Source organism: Camelus bactrianus, chromosome 6 (genome assembly GCF_048773025.1).
Source record: "Camelus bactrianus isolate YW-2024 breed Bactrian camel chromosome 6, ASM4877302v1, whole genome shotgun sequence".
Classification (NCBI taxonomy): domain Eukaryota; kingdom Metazoa; phylum Chordata; class Mammalia; order Artiodactyla; family Camelidae; genus Camelus; species Camelus bactrianus.
The window spans coordinates 86604813-86630164 of record NC_133544.1 but is presented as its reverse complement, the minus strand read 5'-3'; the positions used below and the strand labels follow the sequence as shown (position 1 = coordinate 86630164).

Here is a 25352-nt window from a genome sequence, read left to right as displayed (position 1 = left end):
AAAACACTGGAAAAGGCAGATTCACTTCCATGTTCATTGCAGCATTGTTTACACAGTAGAATACTATTTGGCCGTGAAAAAGAACGAACTCTTGCCATTGGCAACCACTTGTCATTTGGACCTTGAGGGCATTATGCTAAGAAATAAGTCAGACAATGAAAGACAAATACTGTGTGATCTCACATATAATCTAAATCTTAAACAAAAAACCCACCAAGCTCACAGATACAGAAAACAGAATGATGATGGTCAGAGGCAGGTATTGGGGAGTGGGCAAAATGGGTGAAGGGGGTCAAAGGTACTAACTTCCAGCTATGAAATAAATAAGTCATAGGGATATAATGTCAGCATGGTGACTATATTAATAATACTGTACTGCATATTTGAAAGTCCTGAATAAATCTTATAAGTTCTCATCACACACAAAATTTTATAACTATCTGTGCTGACAGATGTCAACTAAACTTATTGTGATCATTTTGCAATATACACAATGTTGAATCATTACGTTGTATCTCTGAAACCAATATAATGCTCTAGGTCAATTATACCTCAATTTAAAAAAATCTAATATTAAAAAAAAGACACAGGAAGGGAAAAAGGAGAGGGATTTGTGTGTGTGTGTGTGTGTGTGTGTGTGTTTCTGGGTGGCAACTAGGTCAGGCAAGAACTGATGAGAATGAGCAGGCTCTCCCAAAGGAGAGAACAGAGAGGGTGTGCCACATCTTCTGTCCTCTACATGCCAGCACCACCTCTGCTTTCATTACTCTCAACACATTCTGGCCTCCCCACCTCTGCAGCTTAGTTCCTGGCCACTCTGTACCGTAGCCACCTTCTCTGGTCAACTCTAACCCTGCCCACGGACAGCCCACCCACCACTGTCCTCGAGCTGTCAGGCTCTTTGCTGCCATCCTACCCACGCCTGTGTGCTCCCTCGGAAACACCCTTCCTACCTCTGCCTGCCTAGGAAACTCGCATCCATCCTGCAAGGCCCCACCAGCCCCTCACGTCAGTAAAACGGCTCCCTCTCGTGTATTCTTCAGCTCTTTATGCTACAACTTCTTATGCTCTATTATTTTTAGCTGTTGGGTAGTCTGTCTCCCCTCCTAAACTATATGCTCCATGAGGGCATGTTTCAAATCTTAATGCACGCCGAGCTGACCTAGGAGATTCCACACTCTGAGAGCATGACTAGTGTTGCAGCATCAGAAACTGCAGCTTATTGTAATTGGCTTATTGTCTTTATTTGACACGAGAGAATGTGGTTTAGTTGAAAGGGCAGTTCTTTACTGAGAATGCATCCCAAACATTAGCCACTGAATACATTATCTGTGAACAAATGGAGACGTCTGGAAGGCCCTTTTCGGAAGGTCATTTCATCCACCTGGAATTGTCCCGCCTGAGAAGCCCAGCCACATCCCCTTTCTCAAAAAGGAGCCTAGCCACCACTCATTGTCTGAGATTGCTTTTCAGTAACAAATCTGCCAGCAACAAACCAAGCACTATGCCTTCCCTGTGACAGTAAATGTCACATGGCGTGAATCCTCCACGCACACCGAGGTCTGCTCAGAATTGGTGCCCTTTTCATGAATGTGGTGGGCACATGTTTATCCGCTAAGTCTCTTGGTTGGTTAGCGTCATGATTCTTTGCCAGAACAAGGAGATCTGGATTGTGAATGAATGCGGATTAAAAATAAAGAAGTCACTGGGTTAACTGACTTCTCAGAGATTGTTTCCAGCTCTTCCCCTTGTCAGTTCTGGCTCACCGGCCTGAGCACATCAGCTCCTGCGTGTAACTCTGATCTCTGGCCCCACGAGTGTGTCCGCAGCATGACTAGGCAGGCCCAGGTCATGTACGTTTTTGATTGTGCCATGTTTCAGTGTTACAATACCCATCTCTAGTCGACGAGTTTAAAAAACTTGGGGGAAATCAAGGCAGGTAGGTAAAGCAGGGAGAGAAGAATTGAAAGGAATAAGAAAAAGCAAAATTACAATGCCCCAAATACGCAATACCTCAACAGAATCCGGGGATTCACAGAAGAGTAAAGAGAGATGCTATTATCTAAACCAAAATGCTTATTTCTGATTATGATGCTTCTGGGTTTATAGAGACACACACATATATTTTAATGACAAAAGGAGACATGAATGCCAACCAACGACTATATTTTTTATAAGTAAGATGAAACTGGGTAGAAATACCAGCAGTATCATTTTAATGTCAAATGACACAGGAGAAATTAAAATGACAATTTTTATGGAGAATTAAAATTTAGTGAGCTTTTCAGTTTACTATTAAAATACAGCGCTGATGTGTTCTGCTGAGTGTCAGTATAAAAAAAATAGGCAAACCATTTATGAATAAAGTGGTTGTAATTCGGTGGTGGAAAAAAAAGCCAATTTCCTTATAGTTAAAAATAGTGAAAGGATGGAGGGCGGGGAACAGATGGAAGTGTGTCTAGGAAGGCAGGTGGGAGTGCTCTCTAACTGATCTCTGAGGCCAGGCTCCGGCTGGGACTCTGTCCTGGGGCAGCGAGGAGTGATCGGAGACAGGACAGTCAAGCGCAGTGAACGGCCAGCTGCTGCGAGAGCACCTCAGAAGCGAGAAGGGGTCACGGGGGTAGATGCTGGACCAGGGGTCCAGCCTGGGAGGGGCGGGATGGGGCCCGGGAGGGAGGAGGGGCTGAGGACTCCCCCAGAGCCTCTCGACTCCTTTCTCCCCATCACTGTGCAGGTCCTCTCACTTCCGTCTCACTGCCTCCTCTCTTTCGATTTTCTTGTTCTTTCCCTCCCATTCATCCCTCTCCATCCACCTTCCTTCGCTCTTTCTCTCTTAACTTCCCCTTTCCACCGTCCATTTTCCTTCCCTCTACTGCCTCTCCTTCCCCTCCTTGGCTCTCTCCCTTTCCACAACTACAGTCCAACATATTTTTCCATTCAGGAGGGCATGGTTGGAGAGTCAGGAAGAACCTTACTTGAATCCTGCCTTCCCAGCAAACCGGATGATGTTGGCGGGCTGGCCCCAGCTGGTCGGGTTGGGGATCACAGAACTCATGGTTGCTCTCTTCAGTGTTGACCCCGTGTTAGGGGCTCAAGCAGCGCATTTACAGGCATTGATTGAACTCATCCTCAGGACCGTTCCTAAAGGGACTGGTCTTATCACCCCCATTTAGCCCAAGGAAACTGAGACAGAAATGTGGAGCACCTGGCCTGACATCACCATTCAGGACGAAAGAGAGTAAGGAGCTGAGCCTAGGACCTCAGCCTCCCCATCAGCAGGCATCACCCCCAGGGAGGCTGTGGGGTACCCAGAACAGAGCCTGGCCTTGGGGGGCTGATATGCTTCCAGCAAGGGCTGGTCCTTCCCCTTCCCTGGCTCATGTCCCTTCATCACATCGGACAGAAAATACACCTGTTTTTAACAATGAAACTTTATATAAAAGGTTCGGCAAATAGTATTCATTTGTTGAAAGCGATATTATATTGGTGATTGCATGGGGTTAGTGGGGAAATTATTAGGCGCCTGCTATCACGCTTTCTTTTGGCCAAAGCTGTTCCTCCTGGCACCGACGTCTGCTGAGGTGACAGCTGGACTGAAGAAATGCTATTGTCACTTGTGTTTGTGAAACCAGAGCACATATGTGAAAAAAAAAAACAAAACAATTTGCACCACACATGCTTTGAATCAAGAAATTTGGAACATTAAAAAAAAAATTTTTTTAAACTGAAAAATGCTTTTTGTGATTATAAAGTAATACAATATCAAAACTGAGGCTTGGAGTCGGGAGGGTATAGCTCAGTGGTGGAGCATGTGCTTAGCATGCATGAGGTCCTAGGTTCAATTCCCAGTATTTCCATTAAAATAAATAAATAAATACCTAATTATCTACCCCCTACCAAAAAAATAAAATAAAATTTAGGCTCTACATAAAGGCATAAAGAATAAGTTGAAAATCCCCACTCAGAAAGTGGTGTTTGTATCGATCTACTTTTTTTGAAGATCTCTCTTCGGGATACATATAATTTTCCTTTTTTGAAAAAAAAAATAAAGAACTCCTACTCTATGCTATGTGTACCCTGCATTTCCTAAATGACACTACATCTTGAACGTTTTTCTGTCCATATATAAAGATGCCTATCACAATTCTTAACACCTACATAATATTCCATTAAATGGACGTAACATTGTTAGGCAGCCCCTTACTAATGGATAGTTACACTGAAATACTATTTACAATCAGGGTTTAGTTCAACTTTTTGGTCTCTTATTTCCTTACTTTCCTTCATTCTATGCAATGACGCAGGTACTATAAAAAGTCAACAGGACAGATTGCAAGCTACTTTCAGAACTGAAGTTAAGGTGAGACTCTGACAATGAAATCTAAAGACTCAAGAAGGGATGAACCCAGCAGATCTGTGAGAATGATCCCGGATACCACTGACAACTGAAACGAGGCAAACAGCCCCCACACTTGTGGTCACCGGCTCAGCATCAGTCTTTGGCTCTACACTGTGAGCCAAAGGGAGCTGTACTGTCCACAGTTCTAACCCAAGCGCCTGGCACATAGTAGCTGATCAAGAAACGTTTGCTGGGTGAACGAATCTCAAGGATAGATGACTGAAATGACGTCACTTCCTAACACCCGATTTAGTCAACTGAAATATATTCCAAGGACTGAATGTGCAACCAGAAGGAGAGATGGTACACACAGCATGTCCACTATAGCAGAGTTTGGAGAGGCAAAATTTACCAGTGTTTCCAAGAACCTGAGAAATGGGGCAGGAGGAAGAACCCTGTTCTGGAGAGGGATGCATTAAGCACTCGTGGTCCAGTGGCACTGGCTATGAGGAGACTCCTGCTCACTCTTCTTGCTGTGAGCCCACGTTCACCAAGCACCTCAGTTAGCTTCCTATGTGGACGTGCAAAAAGGTGGGAAATAAAAAGGAATCAGCAAGCCCCAGGCTAACTGCGAGCTACTTTTCTCCTGGTGAATTAATACACTGGCATTACGCCTCTGATGGGAACCAGACTTGGCTAATCAGTCTTCTGCAATCTGATGGTCTCTGACTGCCCTAACAGGGCTGAATGTTTAAGCCTATGACGCTGATACGCGGTGATTACAGCAAGGTACTTATTCAGAGGGCCAGAGGTTCTCCCGTAAGGTGGCCCCCACCTCCTCACCCCCTGGAATTCATACCTGTGTCACCCCTTCCCCCAAGCGTGGTGGGACCTGTGACTCACCTCTAACCAACAGGATACAGCAGACACCAGCCAAGTGGCATTCCCCTGGACTCGGTCAGCAGGGGCAGGCAGCTGGAATTCTGATACCAAATCACACAGGGTGTGGTTCTGCTTACTGGGAAGAGAGTATTTATTTCATAACCTAACTTTTAGGTCATTTAACAGATGTCTAAATGTTTCCTTGCTTAGAAAAATCTCCAAAAGATATTGTAGAAAGAATAAGAACTTTAGCACTTTTTTTTTTTTTAATAACATTGGGTCTGTTTTGGTTGGTGGAAGCAAGTTATAAAATAAATCGAATTTGCTGCAAGAGATAAAAACACAAGAGATACCAATTTATCCCATCAGATTGGCAGAAGTAAGGTAAGATCAAGCATAGCCTGGAATACACGTGGGCCAACAAGGACACCAGATGGGGTGTGCATCAGCACCACCACTTTGGAGAGTGATCTCCAGTATCTCATAAAGCTAACGACGCACAACCCTCATGACCGAATAATTGTACTGCTAAGAAACACCCAGAAGCTTCTCACACATGACTGTTTACAACAGTACTTAAGGCAGTGTTGTTTCTAAGACCAAAAACGTGGGCAGAGACGGGGACCGAACACCTGAGGCAAATGGATGAATAGACTGTGATATATTCGTGCAATGAAAGAACAAACGGTTGTGGAAATAGATGGATTAAGAATTACAAGTCCCAACGTGAATGAATCTTACAGATATATTAAGTAAAACAGCAAGCTGATATAGCACAGGGAACTATATTCAATTTCTTGTAATAAAATATAATGGAAAAGAATCTGAAAAAATATGTGTGTGTATGTCTGTGTATAACTGAACTGCTTTGCTGTGCACCTGAAAGTAACATTGAAAATCGACTGCACTTCAGTTAAAAAAAAAAAAAAAAAAAAGCCGCAAGGTGAAGAAGGGTATAAACACTATGATGACATTTTCATAAAGGTTTAAGCCATGCCAAATAATATGCCAAATTATAATATCTAAAGATGAAGGAAATGACAAACATCCAATTCAGGGAGATTTTCCTCTCTGAATGGGAGATAAAGTGGATCAGACAGAGGACGACGGGGGTTTCAACTAAACGTATGATGTTTTACTTCTTCAATTTATTTTTCACTACACCATTGAAAAGTAAAGAAAAAAATTGCTTCTTCCTGCCTCCACTTAAAAAAATAAAAAACAAATCTGTAAAGCCCACGAGCTTGAAGGGAGTCAAACTGTTAGACTCTCCAGGACATTGCATAGAACTCAGCCTTGCCCTACACATCCTGGGAGCATCAAATCAGAACCACGGAGCTACTACAATAGCTAATCCCCATCAAGTCGCTACCCTTGCACCTTCTTCCATACTCAGTATGCGATCTTACCTGGAGGCTAACATTTCTACCGATGGCTATTGGTTACATGTCCAACAGTAAAAGAGTACTTCATTCAGCCATGGCACAACCACTTGGAAGGATATGGAGAGCTATTTAAAATAATGGTTACAAAGAATATGAAGTAACATAGAAAATATTTATATGCTAGCTATAATGTATAGGTTTTTGTTCTTTTCTTAAATAAGAACAAGATTTGAAAATGGATTTTCAGTACTATATAGAACCACAACCAAGGGCTGGAAACAGAGCTTTGCCCCACGGCGGAACCAGAATTTAGGGGGTGCAAACATTTTATGAGTTTAGAGGACCCCGCAAATTTTTAAGCTCTACCCCTGCCACCTTCCTCTTCTCTACCTCCTCCTCCCCAAGGCGGGGAGCTCGCCCGACCCTGGACCAGCAGAGAAGGATGAGTCACCAAGGACACGGCGACCACCGCCCCTCTGAGTGCCCAGGCCACTCCTCACCTGCCTTCATCCCTCTCCCATCTGCCCACCACGGGCCCCTCTCTGCATGAGCGCTGGCTTCCTGGACTTGAGGCTACCTTTGATGCTTCCTCCCCCACCCCACCCCACCCTGGGCCAAATCTCTGGAATTGCTGTGTAGTGTGAAGAGGTGGTATCTGAGTAGATCATGTGTTTTCAGTCAAAGGAGGAGGAAGAGGACTGTGCAGCTGAGGCCAGGGATGACTAAATTCCAAAGCCAAAGTATCCAGATTGATAAGAAGGTCAAAGAAGGACCACTGATAATAGCAGGAGCTTTCCATAAATTAATGACGGGGCTCAGATTGGGGGATTGCCTCCGAATTACGTGCAAAGAAAATGAAACGGCACATATCTGTCTCCTTCTTAATAGGCAGCTTCCCTCTCCCTGCATCTGGCCAGAATTTTTGAGAATAGATGTGCCATCCTTACAAGAACATATACTAGCACTAGGCTATTTGGGGATGTAGATGGCATTATGGTTATGAGGTGGATCTGGGAGAAATCTGGGTAAGTCACCAAAGGAGGGAACGTATGGCCTTATACAGCCTCCAAGGACGTTGGGCATTCTCACACCTCCTCGGACACATCAGGTCAATGGCCAGCAACGCTCACCTGACACACCCTGGCATGTTTTTCAATAGTATTACCTCAGCAACCCAGAAATCCCTCAGCCATCCTGGAGAGAGTGTAGCAGGAATTCCAATCCTAGGACTACTATTGTAATAATATTTTTTTTCTGGGTTCAATCCCCAGTACCTCCTCTAAAAAACAAATACATAAACCTAATTACCCCCCCGAAACAAACCAAAAACATACACACACACACACACACATATATTTAAACAGTAGAATAAATCAAAATATAAATAGTGGTACTGGGTACATTTTTATTCCATTTTCCCTTATTTTGAAAATACTTTAACAAATGTGGTATTTTCACAATGACAAAAATGTAAATAAAAACTTCTCAAAGAATAGACCAATGAGAAAAAAAGCGAAAAAAAAAAAAAAAAGAAAGAAAGAAAACAAAATATTGCCCATTTTCAGCTACAAAAACCAAAGGGATATGGCTGATTCTTGGTTTAAAAGATGATGTGGTCCAGGTAAAATAAGTTTGCTGTTAATTTTCTTTTTTACTGTGGTTAAAAACATACAACATAAAGCAGACCATCTTAAACATTTGTAAGGACACGGCACAGTGTTAACTATATGCACACTGCTGTGCAGCGGATCTCTAGAACTTTTTCAGCTTCCAAAACTGAAACTCTGTAGCGACAGAACAACTTCTGGTTTGCTCATTTTTACCCATTCCCCGTGGGCACATAATGAGGCTTGAGCCAGAACCCTTGCTGAAGCCCTCATGGAGCCCTGCATTGCCCAAGTTACCAGGCATCCTCTCCACCTCCACGCCAGCACACTCACAAGGGGAATTCTGATGGGGCTAGAAAGGTGAAGGGTGTCTGTACTTCTGACCCATGAAAAATGAACTTCAAAATGCTCAAAACATTCACGGTGGCCTTGCAGTCAGGGTAGGGACTGCTGCAGAACTGATGGGATCCCATACATCTGCCACATACGTGTGGCCTCTGACAGATCCAGACGGAGCCATAAGTGGACATCAGGACCCCTGGAACCCAAGCAAGGGCCACCGATGTTGCTCTGATCCACGCTCCACAGCTCGGAGTGATGCTAACGGTTTTAGGAGAACCCCTGCAAAAACAGATTGGTTTCTGTTCCCATCTATTAATAACAGCTATTTTGAAACGCTGTTTAAATCTTCTATTGTTATTTGAACTTTTCATGGATTATGTCTCCCCAGCTGAGCTGCTCTAGGGCAGCAGGGACTACGTACCATGTGAATCTGTAACTCTCCTGAGCCCAGCGCGCTGCCCCTTCGCACACACTCATAAACATGTGTTCATTTGCCTGTTTTTCTAATTTGGTAGGGACCATCATTTTAATGATTTAGTGGCTCTGCCCAAATGACATATCGATTGCTGACTCGGGGCCCCTTCCGGCTGGGAGCTCGGCAGATGGCTCCGCGCCCTCACCCCTGCCCGCACCCACACCAGAAGGGAGCTCATAGAACTTTTAGGGTGTTTTATTATGATCAACAGCTATTTTCGGCTACTTCTCTTTCTAGCATTAGAGAAGACACATTATCAAATGTTAAAAAGGGAATCTGCCAAATGCACCAGCTAGAACAGCAAAAGTATTATTAAAAATCGGTGTAAACTCTCTCGCTCCTAAACTGCCTACACCCCCGATGCATCAAGGATCACATGGAGGAGGGGCGGCATGACTTTGTATCCTCACGCAGACAGAACGCTAGTCGTGACTCTTCGGTTCTACCTGATAACAAATCTCTGGCTGAAAAGCTAAGGATTTGGGCTTGGAAGAAAGAGCCAGCCTCCAGTCTCTGCCCTTTCCCTCGTCCACATCGGGAAGGGGCTGGACTCCTCTGCAGAACGTGGCAGGCTATGAGAGACTCTTATTTGGAGTAACGACTTGAGTTCAGCACATTAATTTTGTAACTATTTGAGAGAGAGCAGGGGAGGAGGATTCCTGAGCTCTTTCAGAGATAATTAAAAACGGGGGCAAAAGAAATCTGAAACAAATAAAAAACAAGCTGAAGGCATCAGGGGTTTCTGAATAACATCTTCCCGGTTAAACAATTTTAAGAATTCCATATTGAAAAAGCAACTCCACTCACTCTCTCCCACACAAAATGGGGCTTGTTATTTAAGCCCCATTCGGCTAAGCAGCAGAACCTCCTGCCTTCACTTCTATAGCTACTCCGTCCAGAGAAGATGTCATCTTCACAAAAGCAGCCTTGGGAGGGAAAAGAGGCTGACCAGCCGCCAGCAAGTGCAGGCACATGTCAAGGAGGGGCACCACTGTTGTTCCTCAACCACTCACCACCTGAAAATCTGACTGCTGACTTCAAGCAGCCACTGCGCCTTAACAGACACTGATAACTTCAGGTCTTTTGATGTTCGTCCACCAGCATGTTCCCGGTTACTTTCCCGCTGTAGCAAAGAGATAATCAAAGAAGCCATTTCCTTATCACTAATAACTACATTTGTCCAATACCAGGAACTACTGAGCGGTGGTCGGGGGAAATCAACAAAAGCCCACCGAGCCATGCAAAGCCACTGTTTGATCCTTTTCCACCTGCTTTTATATTAAAAACCTATGGAATGCGAAACCACATCCAAGGAGTCAAAAAATACAATAATCAATCTAGGGGGAGGGAGAAGAGTTCTTAAGAGAAAGGAGCAGACAGGAAGAGGGAAATAAGGAAGAGGAGGAAGAGTGTAGGGAGCCCGGAGGGAGGAAGGCAGGGCTGACTGACGGAACACAGGAGAGTCGGCGAGACCACGGAGAGGAAAGAACAGGTGGTTCGAGGGCTCCAAGGAGGATGCGAGCCGGAGAAACTGCTCCTCACACATTCAGCTGCTCACTTGGGGTGTGAAGAAATAGACGGGCCATTTTTATTATGCTATGTTAGATTTCTCTACTCTTTTTTTTTTTTTGAACCGAATACACCCTTTCTCTGTGTTGACATGTTTACGCAAAGTTACGATGTCACGGGTGGAGAGAGGGGGATCATTTATCCACTTACAACCGGGAAATACCTTTGCGAATTACCTATCGCTTTGCTAACAGGCCCTATTGGGAACTAACACCCACCTGCCTCTTGGAGTAAACCATGGGTCCCATACCCACCAGACAACTTTAAGGTCAGCCTGTGTGTTTGCTTACTGATTTTAATCAAGTACTTTAGTCCAGTCAACAAATATTCATTGAACTTCTGCAGTGCTGAATAAGACACAGCCCTTGCACCCAGGAGCTTCAATTCAATAGGGAAACAGAACAGACAGGCCAACCATGCAGGGGTAGAAAGGCTGGTTCGGCCCCATGGTGGTCCACGCCAGGCCTTGCCTCCCTTTGGGCAGGGGGAGGATCTGTTTGAACTGGGCTGTCAGGAAAAGCAGTTGAGAAGCAGGCATTTGAGTGGATCAAAGAGCTGAGTTAAGTCAACACAAGGCAGCATGAGAAGAGGTGGAGGGGGACAGAGCAGAGGAAGCACTGACCAGCGAAAATTACCACGCACACGGGTTCCTGTTGGTAAGTCATGATAAACAGTCTCCAAGACCATGTGCAGAGGCCTTGAATCCATGACAGTCCGAAACAAGCAGGAATGGAAAGGAAGGGACGAATCGAGGGAGACTGTGCAGGGAACAGTGCGACCCTCAACAACCCACTGGATGTGGGGACGTGAAGAGGAGAAAAGTCAGAATAACCCAAGAGAGCAAAAGCAGGTCACAGAGAGGTTGATGACCGCACAGAGACCACCACAAGTGCACCAAGGGGGACACGCCGCCTCCCCTGTGAGGTGCCTCCCGGGAGATGGAGAACCTGGATCTACCATGAGAAAACTCCAGACAAACCCAAGTTAAAGGGTATTCCACAAAATAACCTGCCTCATCACCCTTCAAGTGTCAAGGTCACGAAAGACAAAGACTAAAGGAAGCGGCCACGTAGGACAACGCAGCCCAAGATTCTGGACTAGATCCTGGACCAGGAAGAGACTTTGAAAAAAAAAAAAAAGATTTTTTTCCCCTTCTTTTGCTCTAAAGGACATTATTAGGACTAGGACTTGGTAGCACTTGAAGAAGGTGTGTAGATAAAAGTACAGAATCAATTTACTGATGTTGACGCTTGTTATGCCAGAAAGCAGCCCTGTGTTTTTAGGAAGTACACACAGAAGTGTTTGAGGGGGGAGGCAAAGGGGCTTCTTATCTACAACTCACTGTTAGGGTTCAGGAAGAATTACCACATAGGTCCATGCATACACGTGCATGTGTGTGGCGCACATGTGTAGAGAGAGGATGCCAGAGGAGGAAAAAGCAAGTGTGGGGAATGGTTATTATTTATAGAATTTGGATGAGAGGTATTTAGAAACTATTTAAATTATTCTCACAACTCTTCTATAAGTCTGAATTATTTCAAAACAAAAAGTTAAAAAGGGAAAAAAGGGATTAAGGAAGCTGGGATGAAGAGCTGTTTAGAAACAAAATAGCTGGGCTCCAGGGTATTAAATTCTGAATGGAATTTCGGAGAGAAGGGTGGGCTGGAAATGTAGGTTTGTAGGTGTTGGGTGGAGGGTGTTACTGAGCAAAATCTGGGTAAAAGTGGGACTTGAAGGCAGACAGCTGGAGGTCCTCTCTCAGTTCTAATCCTTAACAACCAGTGACAATAGCAATCACTTTAGTTATTCTCATTTCTCAGGTTTTTCACCTACTAAGAGCAGTGATCAGACTATGGCCTCACAGAGGCAGAGCGAGGATTAAAGGACACGTGAACCACGATGCCCACTGAGGCACATTAACCACTAGCTGGCTCAGAGATGGGGGTGATGCAAGGAGAAGAGAGGAGGCCAGGAGAGGAAGAGGAAAAGGCCCAGGACAGGATCCCATGGAATGCCACATCCAGAAATCGGGAGGAAAAAGGAGACAAGTGAGGTCTGAGTTGGCCCTGGACAGACAGTGACACGGGGCGTGGAAGGAGAGAGTGGGGTGGTGTGGGGAGGGGTGTGGACCACTGGCAGCAGACACAGGACAGAGATCAAGAAAGAGGGAGATGGAGTAAAGGCTTCAGCTCGGCAACCTGGACACCTCTGCTGAGACCTACAGGACAGCAGTTTCAACAGAAAGGTGAGGGTGAGGCCAGAAGAAGTGAAGGGGCTGTCCCGGGGGGAAACCTGAGGACGGTTCAGCACAGAAGCGGAGTGTGCGTGTGTGTGTGCGCGTGTGTGTGTGTTGTGTGCATGCGGAGACAGAATGTCCGAGAAGGCATACTGCCCAATCCAATAGCCATCAACCCCAGGTGACTATTTGAATTGAATTTAACTTAGAATTAAGAAAAATTAGAAGTTTAGTTGCTCAGCCACACTAGCCACATTTCACATGCTCAGCAGTCACACCTGACTACTGGTGACGATGTGACTGCGAGTGACCACCACATTGGACAGCAGAGACATCAAATACTTCCATCACTGCACAGAGTCCTCGTGGACAGAGCTGCGACTCTAGCACAATTTCTGTTATTATGACAAGGATGACTCGAATATATGGAGGAGTGAGGGTTGGGGTAGAGTAAGGAGGGACCAAAGAAATGAGAGAAAGGGAGTAACAAAGGGAGCCAGGTCCCAGAAGAGGCAAGAAGGAAGGGGAAAAGTCCAGGGAATGCGGAGTGTGGAGTGCATGTGAGTTAATCTTGGGTGAGAGCTGGTAGAGATCTTCTTCCTCAGAGGAAGGAAATAAAGAAGGACAAAGATGAGGCAAGAAGGGGGGGGGGCAGGTGAGGAGGGTACAGTGGGAGCTTATACAAAAGCAGAGAGTGGTAAGCTCAGAAGCAGATCTCCGTAGTCTTGTCAGTGACAAAAGACTGGCTCCAGAAAGGAAACTGACTGGAAGTTTAGAGATTGGAAAAGGTTGGTATAACCTCTAAAGTAATGCAGCTGGGAGTTAATAAAAGATGGATTTTTTTTTTCACAGAAAAGCAAAACCTAGGTGAAATTAGAGCTAGCATAAATTTGCAGTGGAACCAATGCAAAAGTCTTTGTGATAACTTGGCAGATAACTTGGTAGACTGGGAGAAGGAAAATCAGATGATGAGGGTGATTCTGGATTGAGGGCTGGAATATGAGAAGTCCACATGTTAAGACAAAGGGTTCCGGGATTCCAGACAAAACCAAAATGGTTGGAACATATATATTCCAAGCAGAGGAACACAGCCATAGAGAGACTGGAAGGGGCGGTGATTAAGGGACCAGAGTTTTCAGTGATGGTTAGTCTGGTGCAGGAGGTGGAAAGAATCAGCTAAGCAAACTGACGTCCAAGTTCCAGATCTTGAAGTTGGAAACATTTCCATGACTAAACAAGTCCAACAAGTGAGTGGTTGCAGTAAAGTGAGGCCCTAGAAGCTGATGCGGAAGACCATGAGGAACTTCAAGGTCAATGAATTAATAGAGCCTCAACATAAATGCCAAAGTCACTGATAAGAGACAAGACAGAGAAGAGAACCGAGCTAGTTGCTCATGTTTGTTTGCCTGTTTGTTTGTTAATTTTTTTGGACCATCAAGCACAGTAATTCCCAACCCTGGGTGTACATCAGAATCACCTGGTGAGCTCTAATTCCTCTCCCCATCCTCCCTTGCCTCCTCTTCCTTCTTCTTTCTGGGTTTGTTTTTAAAGTCAGGATTTTTGGTCTTGGCGACGTTGATGGTTCTAATTTGGTGTGTTTGGGAGAGTCTAAAGAGCCACACTTTTCAAAGTGCTCCGGGCGATTCTGCAGAGTCACCAGGTTCGGCAGGCACTGATTCAGAAGGAGGAGGGTAGGGGGCACAAGCAGACAGCACGACCTTTAGGAAGAAGACTGTTTGTGATGGGTTTATGGTTTGGAGGCAGCACTGAGAAGCAAGTGGCAGCCCAATCAATCCCTGATCCCATGAGATGGGAGAGGGTTGTTGTGAGTGAAGTTGTTCACTCAGGCTCTGGAGGCAGGAGAGGGCCAGGGGATGGACTCAGCCACAGCAAAATGAAAACACAGACATATGGCTGCAGGATGTAAGAAACAAGAGACTGAAAAGCAGGTTGGAGACACACAGATTAGCTAGGCTCGCAGAGAGAGGAGGCTGAATAGTCTGTTAGTAAGGGTTCCAGGTATAATGAGATGTGACTCAGTAAAGGGCTTGTAGGGCTTAGTGGCTGGATTCTAGGGCAGTGAGGCTTTTTTCTATCTGAATGCTATCAGATTTCTAACACATAAACTATTAAAGATTATTAAACCCTCAGGTAAACAAGCTTGCAGAAGCTTATTCATTCACGTTGAAAAAAATCTCTCTTTCCAGAAAACCCACATTTTTATACTGATGAAATCAGACTGAAATGAGTACTAAGGGTTACCTTGGCGCAGAAAGCCAGAATGGGTAACTCCAGAAACCTGCCGGAGGCACAGGGCATTCCCTCCCTTTCCTCTCCCAGGAAGACGGAAGTTTATGAACTGAGAATACAGAAAGGGGCTCCAGCCAATGCTAAAACTAGAAGAGGTGACACAGCCTACTGGGACTTAAGAGCACTTCTCTCCCACTCTCTGCACCACCCCTCAACACAAACATGCACTCCAATGGGCAAATGCTATGGATGTTTCTCGGTAAAGAACATATTGACTTTCACACACCAAACTCTTATTAAATGTTTGCTCCTGCTTCGGAGAGAGCAGCACGTCTGTGGATTTGAATCATTCTAGCATTATTTCTGCTTATTTCTATGGAATAATTCCTGACACTGACATACACAGACTTTAAGATGAGGGTGTGAGCGCAGCAAGGAACACACGCACGCGCAGACACACACACACACACACACACACACACACACAACCTCGTGCATATTGAATAAATGACTCACTTAATTTGCTGCTGCCTGCCACTACTGGGGTTTTGATTCTACCTGTTCAATTACAAAGTTTCCTATTAGATAGATTAACTACAGGAAAGAACTCAGGAGTCTTAACCCTGATTTTGTTCATGACTTTGGAGCACCTGGGCATCATGAGAAGCCACTCTGGACCAGCCACTGCTTTCTCTCCATAATCTTTCATAAAACCACAATCTATCTCACCACTTTGGGAGCCAATTAATGGAAACTCGATAGAATAAACATAGCTAACCCTTGTATGTTGTGTACCTGCAGTACTTGGGGTCCCTTCTCAGCTCACAGCACGACGGCACAACAGCATCTTGGAACTGCAAAGAACCCAAGCCCCTCCTTTTAAAGATGAGAAAGGGGTGGGGAGGGGGCAGAGAGGTTAATCTGCCCAAGGTCACTCAGCTCCGAGTGGTGGGACGGCTGATTTAGCACTGCCCCCTGGCAATGTGTGCACCACCCCTGCTCCCCCAAACAGTCCCTCGGGGTTTCTGATGGTTTGCTAGCATGCAAGCTCCCCCGGCCCCCGCAAAAATGCAATGCCAGTTGCGCTCTGTGCCCAACTTCATCCCTTCGCGTCAGCATGCAGTTAACCCTCTCGCGGGCAGCGGGTCACATGGGCCACGCTCAGCTCTCTCTCCCCGAAGCCCGGTTCCCCGGCGGCCGCCCCAAGGTCACCAGCGGGCCCGGGGCGGAGAGTTCCCGCCGCGGAGGAGCGGAGGCGGCCGGGCGGGGGCCCGGGGCGCGGCACTCACCGGCGCGGGGGGCGGGCGCGCCGCGGCTGCCCGTGTCCATGCCGACGCGGTTGGGTGCGGCGGCCGCTGGCTCGGGCTGTGCGGGGAGCCCGGCTGCGGGCCCGCGCCGCGGGGAGCGCCGTCCAATCAGCGCGCGCCTGCCGCCTGGCCCGGCGCGCGGCCCGGCCGGGTTCGCGGCTCCAACGGGGCGCGAGCCGCCGCGCGCCGCCCGAGCCGCTTCCGGGCGCGTTGCCTGGACGCGGTTGCCGTGGCAGCCCGAGCTGGAGGCTTTCCCCGCGCCCGCGCCCAGCCCCGCGGCGCCGCCCCTCCTCCCTCCGCGTTCCCACACCCAAAATAGCCTCTCCTCCCGCTGCCGTTCCCCACCCAGCTCCAAGCCCAGCGGCTCGGAGTCGGCGGGCGGGGATTTCGCTTATTGGAAAATAAATCCCGCTGTAGGGCTGGTTGACTCGAAGGGAGAGGTGTTGAAATGGTGCCTGATTAAGATAATAGCCACGGTGGCTGCACTGTAATTCTCTTCAGAACCCTCACATCCCTTATTTACCAAACCTCTTTCCCACGAAAAGCGTTATCCTTCCCCACCCCCTTCCTAATTGGGGAGAAGTTATTTTTTGAAGCCACTGTCTGGGAAACAGCTTGCGCGTTGACGCCCCACGTGTGCAGGGAAACTAACCCTCGAGGCGGCCAAGTGTCAACGAATGTATCACCCTGACACCCGCCACTGGGGCCAAGGGTCGTGTCTCAAGGCAGCAGACACGACGCAAGAAAGAACTGCTACCACCCTCCTTCCTCCTCCCTTCTGCTTCATCCTTCTCCCAGGGAGTCCTGACTCTTTACACCCTCCCAATTTGGATTCTGAGCAGGATGCACAAGCCGATGCACTCAGAATTTTGCTTCCTCTCCGTGGGCGGGATTTAAGCAGAGAGAGGGACCCCCACCTATGCCCGCCTCGCCGCCTCCGGGTCATACCTCTTTCGTGTCGCTAGTATTTACTCACTACAGGTGTTCCCCTCCCCGACCGGCTGCAACCTCTCCAACCCAGGGAAAGGAGCATGATTTGGTAGAAAGACCCTGGGCTGTGGAGTCAGGCTGAGCTGTTCTGCAATCCTCCCTCCAGCAGTTACTTCTGTGTGGTCTTGGATGTTGTGTTTCCATACCTGTACAACGGGATGACACCCCCAAGAAGGGTTAATGCATCCATAACGTTCAATGAACAATGTTTATTGGATGCTTGTCAAACGCTAGAAACTGTGCTTCGCGCTAATACACGATGTGAAGAAGAAAAAGACACGTGTCTCTGCTCTCAGAGAGCTTACAGCCTGAGACACATCAAAGAACCACAGACACGGAGGAGACTGTTATAGTGATAAGGAAAGTGCATGACCTTGAGAGCTGTGGTGTGGCGATCTCACCTAAGAGTATCCTTTTAACTCATCAATTTGTCTTTCCTTTTCTCCCTTAGATTCCCACTGCCTGGCACATGGTATGCACTCAGTAAATATAGATTGAATTGAATCTTATGTCATGGTGATAACAGTATCATTCAGTTTCCCTGACTTTCTGCCAATGAAAATATATTTGAAACATACATAACTCACCGCTATGTCTGGAAGGATGTGCAGGTCTTCCCGGAAAGTACTCATTCAAACCCAGAGCCCATCATCAAGAATCCCAAGAAAGGCTGAAAATGTTTCTCTCAGGTCCCCACTGGATTGCCTTCTAGTGTGTAAGGTGTGCATCTCAGACGGGCACAGGAAAGTCCCCTCTGCCTCACTGCCCCTCCCTGCTTACAATTCCACTCTCTCCCCTGTTCCCGGCTCCATCCTGCCACACCCTTGATTCAGAGGCTGCAGGGCACCCATCCCTGGCTTCCTAGGAGAGTGGCAGTGATTCTTATAATCCTCAGAGTAGAGCATCCATACAATAAAGGAAACTCCCTCCTGCTACCTCTGCTGCTTCAAAGCGTAACTTTGTGCTGCACCTGCGACAAGACTCCATCACTCTCAAGGGCAGAGAAGAAGAGGGCGTGGTAAGTGAGGGGCCCTAGCTACATAGAAATACACCATTTTTTTCCAGCTGGCTGTGATTTCTTTTTTAAAAATTATATCAATTAACATGAACAGAATCCAAAATTTTACAAGCTTCATTAATAAGCAGACAAATAATAGTAGAGCTTTCAAATTCTGAATTCTTCAATAGAAATCCTGAAGTTTCACAGTAGCCTTAAATTAGACCCACGACTTCCCACTTCTGACCTTTTTTGCCCCCGTTCATGTGACATGTTTTGAATCCTGAGGAGACAAAATTTACTGCACAATGATTTAAGCCTCCTTTTTTTCCAACTCAAACTATTTCTGTATGATAAATTTGAAAGAACTATCTGTTTTTCCAGAATTGTTGGATTGTGACTCACTACAGAAAATGGATTTTTTTTTGCATTGCTTTAATTAAAAAGCTATGATTTATCACAGATTATTTTATATTGGCAAAAATGACCAAAATAAGTTTCATCAAAGAGAGCAATTTTATAAACTTTATGGTTGGCAATACTATTCGCCAACCAGTCATTAAATACAAATAATTGGTGCAGTATATTGTGCTAGACACTGTGGAGATTTTTTTTTAATTTTTTAAAAAAAATTTTGGGAGAGGTAATTTGATTGATTGATTGATTGATTGATTTTAATGGACGTACTGAGGATTGAACCCAGGACCTCCTGCCTGTGAGGCATGCACTCTGCCACTGAGCTGTACTCCCCCCACCCCACCCTGGGAATTTTCTTTACAGTGATTTATGGCACAGCTGAGTTCTAGTCCTTGGTGGTGTCTCGGCACTACCAATAGTCATGAACATATGATGTACAGGGTATCTCTGAGGCCAACAGGCAAGCTTACCTAGGTCAAGGTGAAGGGATTGTGTAGGTCAAAAGTGGTATTTGTAAAAAGGCTGGAAAGCAGTTAGGCTGAGACTGTGCTAAGCCCTGCAGGATGATTGTGGGTTAGCATTTTATTTTGTATTCAGCAATTCTCAACCCAAGCTTGTAACTCAGTGGAGTGTTAAGATCTACAGTCTTCCTTACCAATAACAGAGCATCAAAGATCAACACACGAGGAGTGGTCATATACAAGAACCAGAAATAGGAAGCGGTTTCCCACAAAGGGAACAATGAGGAAGAACCAGAGACATTAGGGATAACATCTGAGGAGCCCCAGGTGGAAAGTTGCAAGGTGACAAGTCCCAAAGAAGTCAAGAAAATTTGGTGAATAGAAGATCGCTGGTGAGCTTCTTGGGTATTTTTGAGTTATCAGACTGCTGTGGGTTAAGAAAAGACTGGGTGCCAGAAAAATGCAAGGGCAGGTGTGGGTCACTCTCTAGAGAAGATTGGCAGTGCAGGAACGGGGCGAGACAAGGTCAATAGAGAAGTTTTTAGTGCTGAGTGAACATTTTCAAGATAGGAGAAAACAGTCTGCATTTATATGTACTGTTTGAGTTGTGAAGAAATGAAGAGCGTAATACATCATTCTGCACTGACCAGCTCAATCTAAATTCTGCCTCTAATTTCATCATCACCATATCCATTTCCTTTTTAAAAATCTCTCATCAGTGAGGGGATTGCCAAGATGGCAGGGTAGATGGATGCTGTGTTCACCCTCCACAAATACAACAAAAGCTACATCTACAAACAGAACAATTCACACAAAGTACCTACTGAACTTTGGCAGACTATCTCTTACTATCAGAACTACAAGGAGAATCCTCACAAAACTGGACGGAAACAAGTTTCTACTGTATAGCACAGGGAACTATATTCCATACCTTGTAGTAACCTATAATGACAAAGAATATGAAAAGGAACATATGCATGAGTATGCAAGATGGAAACATTATGCTGTACACCAGAAATTGACACAACATTGTAAACTGACTATACTTCAATTAAAAAAGAAAGAAAGAAAGAAATCTTTCATCAAATAAGAAACATCTTACGTTGAACAAAGATGGGGCTCAGACCTTGGGACATTATTCTCTAAATAACCAATTAAAAACTTGCATTAACAACCAGTTAGCATAATATGTGTTATTCTTCATGGTTTTTCTTTGTTGATAAGAGTAACATCTTCAAGTCATGGAAGTCCCTTGTTTTTCTCTTTCATAAGTAAAAATAATGGATTTTTCATATGTTTTGAGTGAACTGTAATTGACTTATCTGTTTCTGTTAATAATTTCCTTCCTTGTGTTGACTAATTCTCTCAAATATTGTGTTTTGCTTATGAATTTGTTGGTGTCTATCCATCTCGCAAGGATTTTTAAAAGTAATTATAATAAAGGCACAACCAGCAGGGAAGCATAAAATATTGGAAGATTCTCCCCAGCAGTGCTAACCTAGGAAGTGTCATCTGTGCCTTAACTTGGATGACTGCTGGTGTACATAGGAGGACAGAGGAAGCCTGGGTGTGTGGTCGTGTGGTGCTATGGCTTGTCCATACAACTGAGACCTAACATGACACTGCTCACCAGAGAGTGAAATCTGGACTAAAGGAGGATTTATCCAAAGAGTTTATGGCCACAAGTTCTAGAATAACTTTATAATAAAACTGCTTCATCCAAAACCCACTTCACAGAAACAGACTCACAGACATGGAAAATAAACCTATGGTTACTAGCGGGGAAAGGAAGGGATAAATTTGCAGACACTAACTACTATATATAAAATAGATAAACAAGTTTCTACTGTAGAGCACAGGGACCTATATTCAATATCTTATAGTAACCTATAATGAAAAAGAATATGAAAACAAATACACGTATGTATATATATGATTAAAACATTATGCTGGACACCAGAAATTGATATAACATTATAAACTGACTATCCTTCAAAAGTTAAAAAAAAAAGTTCAGTGACAGAAGGAGCATTATAGAAAAATTCCATTGCACTTTGATTTTGGAAAATGTTTCTTTTCAATAATTTTCAGAAAATAGGCCAAATAGATACTGTACAGACTTTAAGTGGTTCTGAAGTTTCATCCTCCAATAGCTCAGTTCAGTTTAGCTGAGCAAACATTCATGTCCATTTACCGTGTACTGACCAGTCAGGACACCACAGTTTAGACAGCGGGACCCCACAGAAGCTGATGGTTTGTTTTAGCTACCCTACCAAGTCACACATTGCTGGACAGTGACCCGCACAGGTAAGAGAATTTAAAAAATTTCATTTGGGTTCAACAACAAAGAAGAAATGTTAAAACCCACCACATGACAATACACACCACGTACACGTCACACGGTGCCATGCGAGGCCACATTTGAGCAAGGCGAAGAAAAAATCAGGACTATTGCTCCTGTCCTTACTGAAAATTTGGATGTTTTATTCATCCTGGATTTTTTGCATTAATTTTGATTTTTAACAGTATTGCATTAAAACATTACTTAGGTTCATTACTGAGTTTTTTAAGCACCCCCTGAAATTTTGCACTTGAGATGAGTGCCTTACTCGCCTCACCTTGACCCTGGCCCCAGTGCTGTGATAGCCAATGTTTATGTGTTAGGCACAAGGCTAAATGCTTTACCTATTACAGCATTTAATTTATTCCTTGCAACAGTCTGTGAGTAAAACTGAGGTTTAAAGACATTACTATAGCTTGTCCAAGCCCCACAGCTGTTCAGCACTAGACTGAAGGAATACACAGGTAGAGACTATGGAAGCTCCATTTGCATGGAGATATTGGATCATTCATCCATAATTCAGATCTCGGCAGATATGAGTAATGTGTGAAAAGGCAGTTATTGTGTCTGATGTATAGCGGATAGCTAGGAAGAGTCCCGTGAGGGTTTGTAAATAAGCAGATTTCTAACAGAGAGACAAACTTTCATCATGAAGAGATATTTGACAGGGCTGGTAGATCAATAAATGAATTGTTGACAATCTTGATTAGTGCATGGGGTTTTCAGATGTTGGTCGTTGACGTTCTCATATTTGAAATATGACAATGACTTTTCGTGTCATTGGCCATGGTTAGATTTCATGTAAGAATAAAGACATGAGAGGGGGAGGCTGTAACTCAGTGGTAGAGCGCATGCTTAGCATACACAAGGTTCTGGGTTCAATCCTCAGTACCTCCTCCGAAAATAATAGGTAAACTTAACTACCTTCCCCCCGCCAAAATAAAATAAATAAATAAAACAATGATGACATGTATAGTGTAAAATGTAAGTACCGTTTTTGTAGTATGGTGGAATTTGAACCTGGGCACTTCTGATGCCACCTTCCGATGACTGCATGAGACTAGGACGGAAAAACATATCACAGGCCTATTCAGTGGGTGAAGTGTGCGGCATAGTGTGACCTGAATAAAAGTTGTTTCCTTCCCCGCAGGACTGCACACATCAAAGAATATGAATAGTAACATATAAAAGATTTTACTTTGGGGAGAGCAAATTAATTTTAACACTCTATCTGTTTTCTTACACCTTCACCCAGGTTGATACTGGCAAAGAGTGAAGGTTTAGTGTAATTTTCCAAATAAACCTGATAAAAGAATCTTTAGTCTGAACTAGACAGAGCCAAAACTGTTTTGGGATTTGAGCATCTTCTTAAATAATAAAACTGAAGTAAGTTCTTTATGAGTGCATGCTTGCTAGCAAAAGGTATACAGAGTGATATTTTAAGTCTTAAATTAATAGACAATATACATTCAATATACATTGAAATTAATATTATGCTGTTGTTCTTTTTTTACTGAAGTATATTCAGTTACAATGTGTCAATTTCTGGTGCACAGCACAATGTCCCAGTCGTCTGTGTGTGTGTGTGTGTGTGTGTGTGTGTGTGTGTATTCGTTTTCATACAGTTGCTCTTAAAAAAGAAATATCAAGTATAATCCTTTGTTTCCTCTCCAGCAGTTGGATACACCTGAATTGTTTTCATGTACTTTTAGCAGATTTCCCAAGGCAATGTGAACAAGTTTTAGAATTTTCTATCAGGAGCCATAGCCCGCCCCCCAACTATAGTCATGCAGTAGACTTAAATAAATTTCTCTTCCCCTTAGAATCATAAATTGTAAATCTGACACATTCTTGAAGCTGCAAACTGTTGGCATGTACTTCGGCTAGTTACTTAACCTCCCTTTGACTCACTTCCATCATCTGTAAAATGGGGGTAATGTAGTGCCTACTTCACTGGGTTCTCATGGAGGTCAAAGGCACTAACTTATGTAAAAAAATTTACAATACCATTTTAGTTACTATTTTAATATTATTTACTGTATCTAGTATCATATAAATTTTATTATTGCTATTTTCTCCCAGGAGCCAATCAGAAGAGTGGAGGACTAATTAATGTTGGCTCAACTGCTTTATCTTACACATGCAGACAGAATTTGGTAATTAATCTGGCTGACTCACTCCTCACATTATTACTGACGTTGCTTGTCTTGGAACAAGTCTAAGTGTCCTTCTGGCGTCAGCCACACCCCAAACCATCCTTTCCCTTGCATGAAGTTATTAACGTCCTAGTCAAATGGACGTACAGGTCCCAACATCCTTGATCTTTTTCGGCTGCAGCTGACACAAATTCCAAAGTCCCTTTTCTCTAAGAACAATGAGTGAGATTGTCATATTTTGGCTTCTATCTTATTTATCTGAATTCTTCCTGCCCCACCTGTATGATTCAACCAAAGTACCCACCCAGGCTCTTCAAAAGGGAAATAAGCCTATGTATTTGGTGCTGTGGGCAAGGTGCGGATGGCATCACCAGCCCATCCTCCTTCCTCCTACGGCCCGTTGAAGTCATTCTGCTCACAATGGACATCTCTAAGGATGAATGTAGCCAGCGATGACTGAAGAATCAGTGACTACCCTCACCCCCAAGAACGCCAGATAATTACCTGGTCCCTGCTTTCAGCTGTTTGGTTGAGTCTCCTGAACAGTAAAGTAGGATTTCAAAGCATCACCAGAACAAGGAAGACTTTTACCTCCCTAACCGTACCACCACCTGACCTGGGTTCTACCCTCTGAGGTTCTTTTCTCCACCTGCCTACCCTGTTCTAAGCAACAGAAGTGGACGTGGCGCATTCCTGACTAGTATCTTGGCCCGAGTCTCTTACATCAGAAGTTAGGGCTGAGCTTTTCCTGGCTTATATTCTCCCAAATCTAGTCAGAAAAGTGAACAGCTAATTAATATTGGTTTGACTATTTTATTTTGGTAATTTCAGTACTCAAAAGTCAGAACATCTTTTTTTTGGATAGGTTACAGTGACAAATACAGAATTCATGCTAATTCACTGTAAGTTTAAAACATAAGCATATCCAGTATCTAACCTTCATAGAATCAGTTTGGCATTTCTCTTTTTAAGGAAGCATCTACCCTTTTTTCCAAGGGGAGAAAATAATAATGATAGTTATAGAAAAATTTTCACAGCTGGTATCAGCTTCCCTTTCATTAAGTTTAAAGAGAAAAAATTATAAATAAAGATTTAAAAACTTCAACATAGGCATTTTTATGAGCAATACTGAATGACAGGACAACAAATACGACTGCCCATAGTAAGACCTCTGAAGTTACAGAAATCATTCAAGAAAACTTCCTGCAACGGAAAGACATTAGTATTTAGACTGAACAGAACCAAGTACTCGGCACCGTGAGTAAACAAAGACTCCAACCAAGGTAATTCATTTTTTAAAACATTTTTTATTGAGTTATAGTCATTTTACAATGTTGTGTCAAATTCCAGTGTAGAGCACAATCTTTCCGTTATACATGAACACACATATATCCATTGTCACATTTTTTTTCTCTGTGAGCTACCACAAGATCTTGTATATATTTCCCTGTGCTATACAGTATAATCTTGTTTATTTATTCTACATATGCCTGTCAGTATCTACAAATTTTGAACTCCCAGTCTGTCCCTTCCTACCCTGCTCCCCCTTGGCAACCACAAGTTTTATTCTATGTCTGAGTCTGTTTCTGTTTTGTATT

General features: G+C 44.3%; 1 protein-coding gene across 6 annotated transcripts in view; it reads right to left on the bottom strand.

Moving 5' to 3' along the window:
• Positions 1-25352, bottom strand: part of FAM81A (family with sequence similarity 81 member A) — a 105345-nt gene that overhangs the window by 38353 nt on the left and 41640 nt on the right. The window contains exons 1-2 of one of the 6 annotated variants that reach the window (XM_074366213.1): positions 16375-16549; positions 15881-15939 (exon numbers count right to left, since the gene is read on the bottom strand). The exons of 2 other annotated variants lie outside the window; for them this stretch is intronic. The gene's annotated coding sequence lies outside the window, so the exon portion shown is untranslated. Of the gene's footprint in view, positions 1-15880; positions 15940-16374; positions 16550-25352 lie in introns of those variants that run through there. 3 more of the 6 variants (XM_074366212.1, XM_074366215.1, XM_074366217.1) reach the window with 3 other exon arrangements.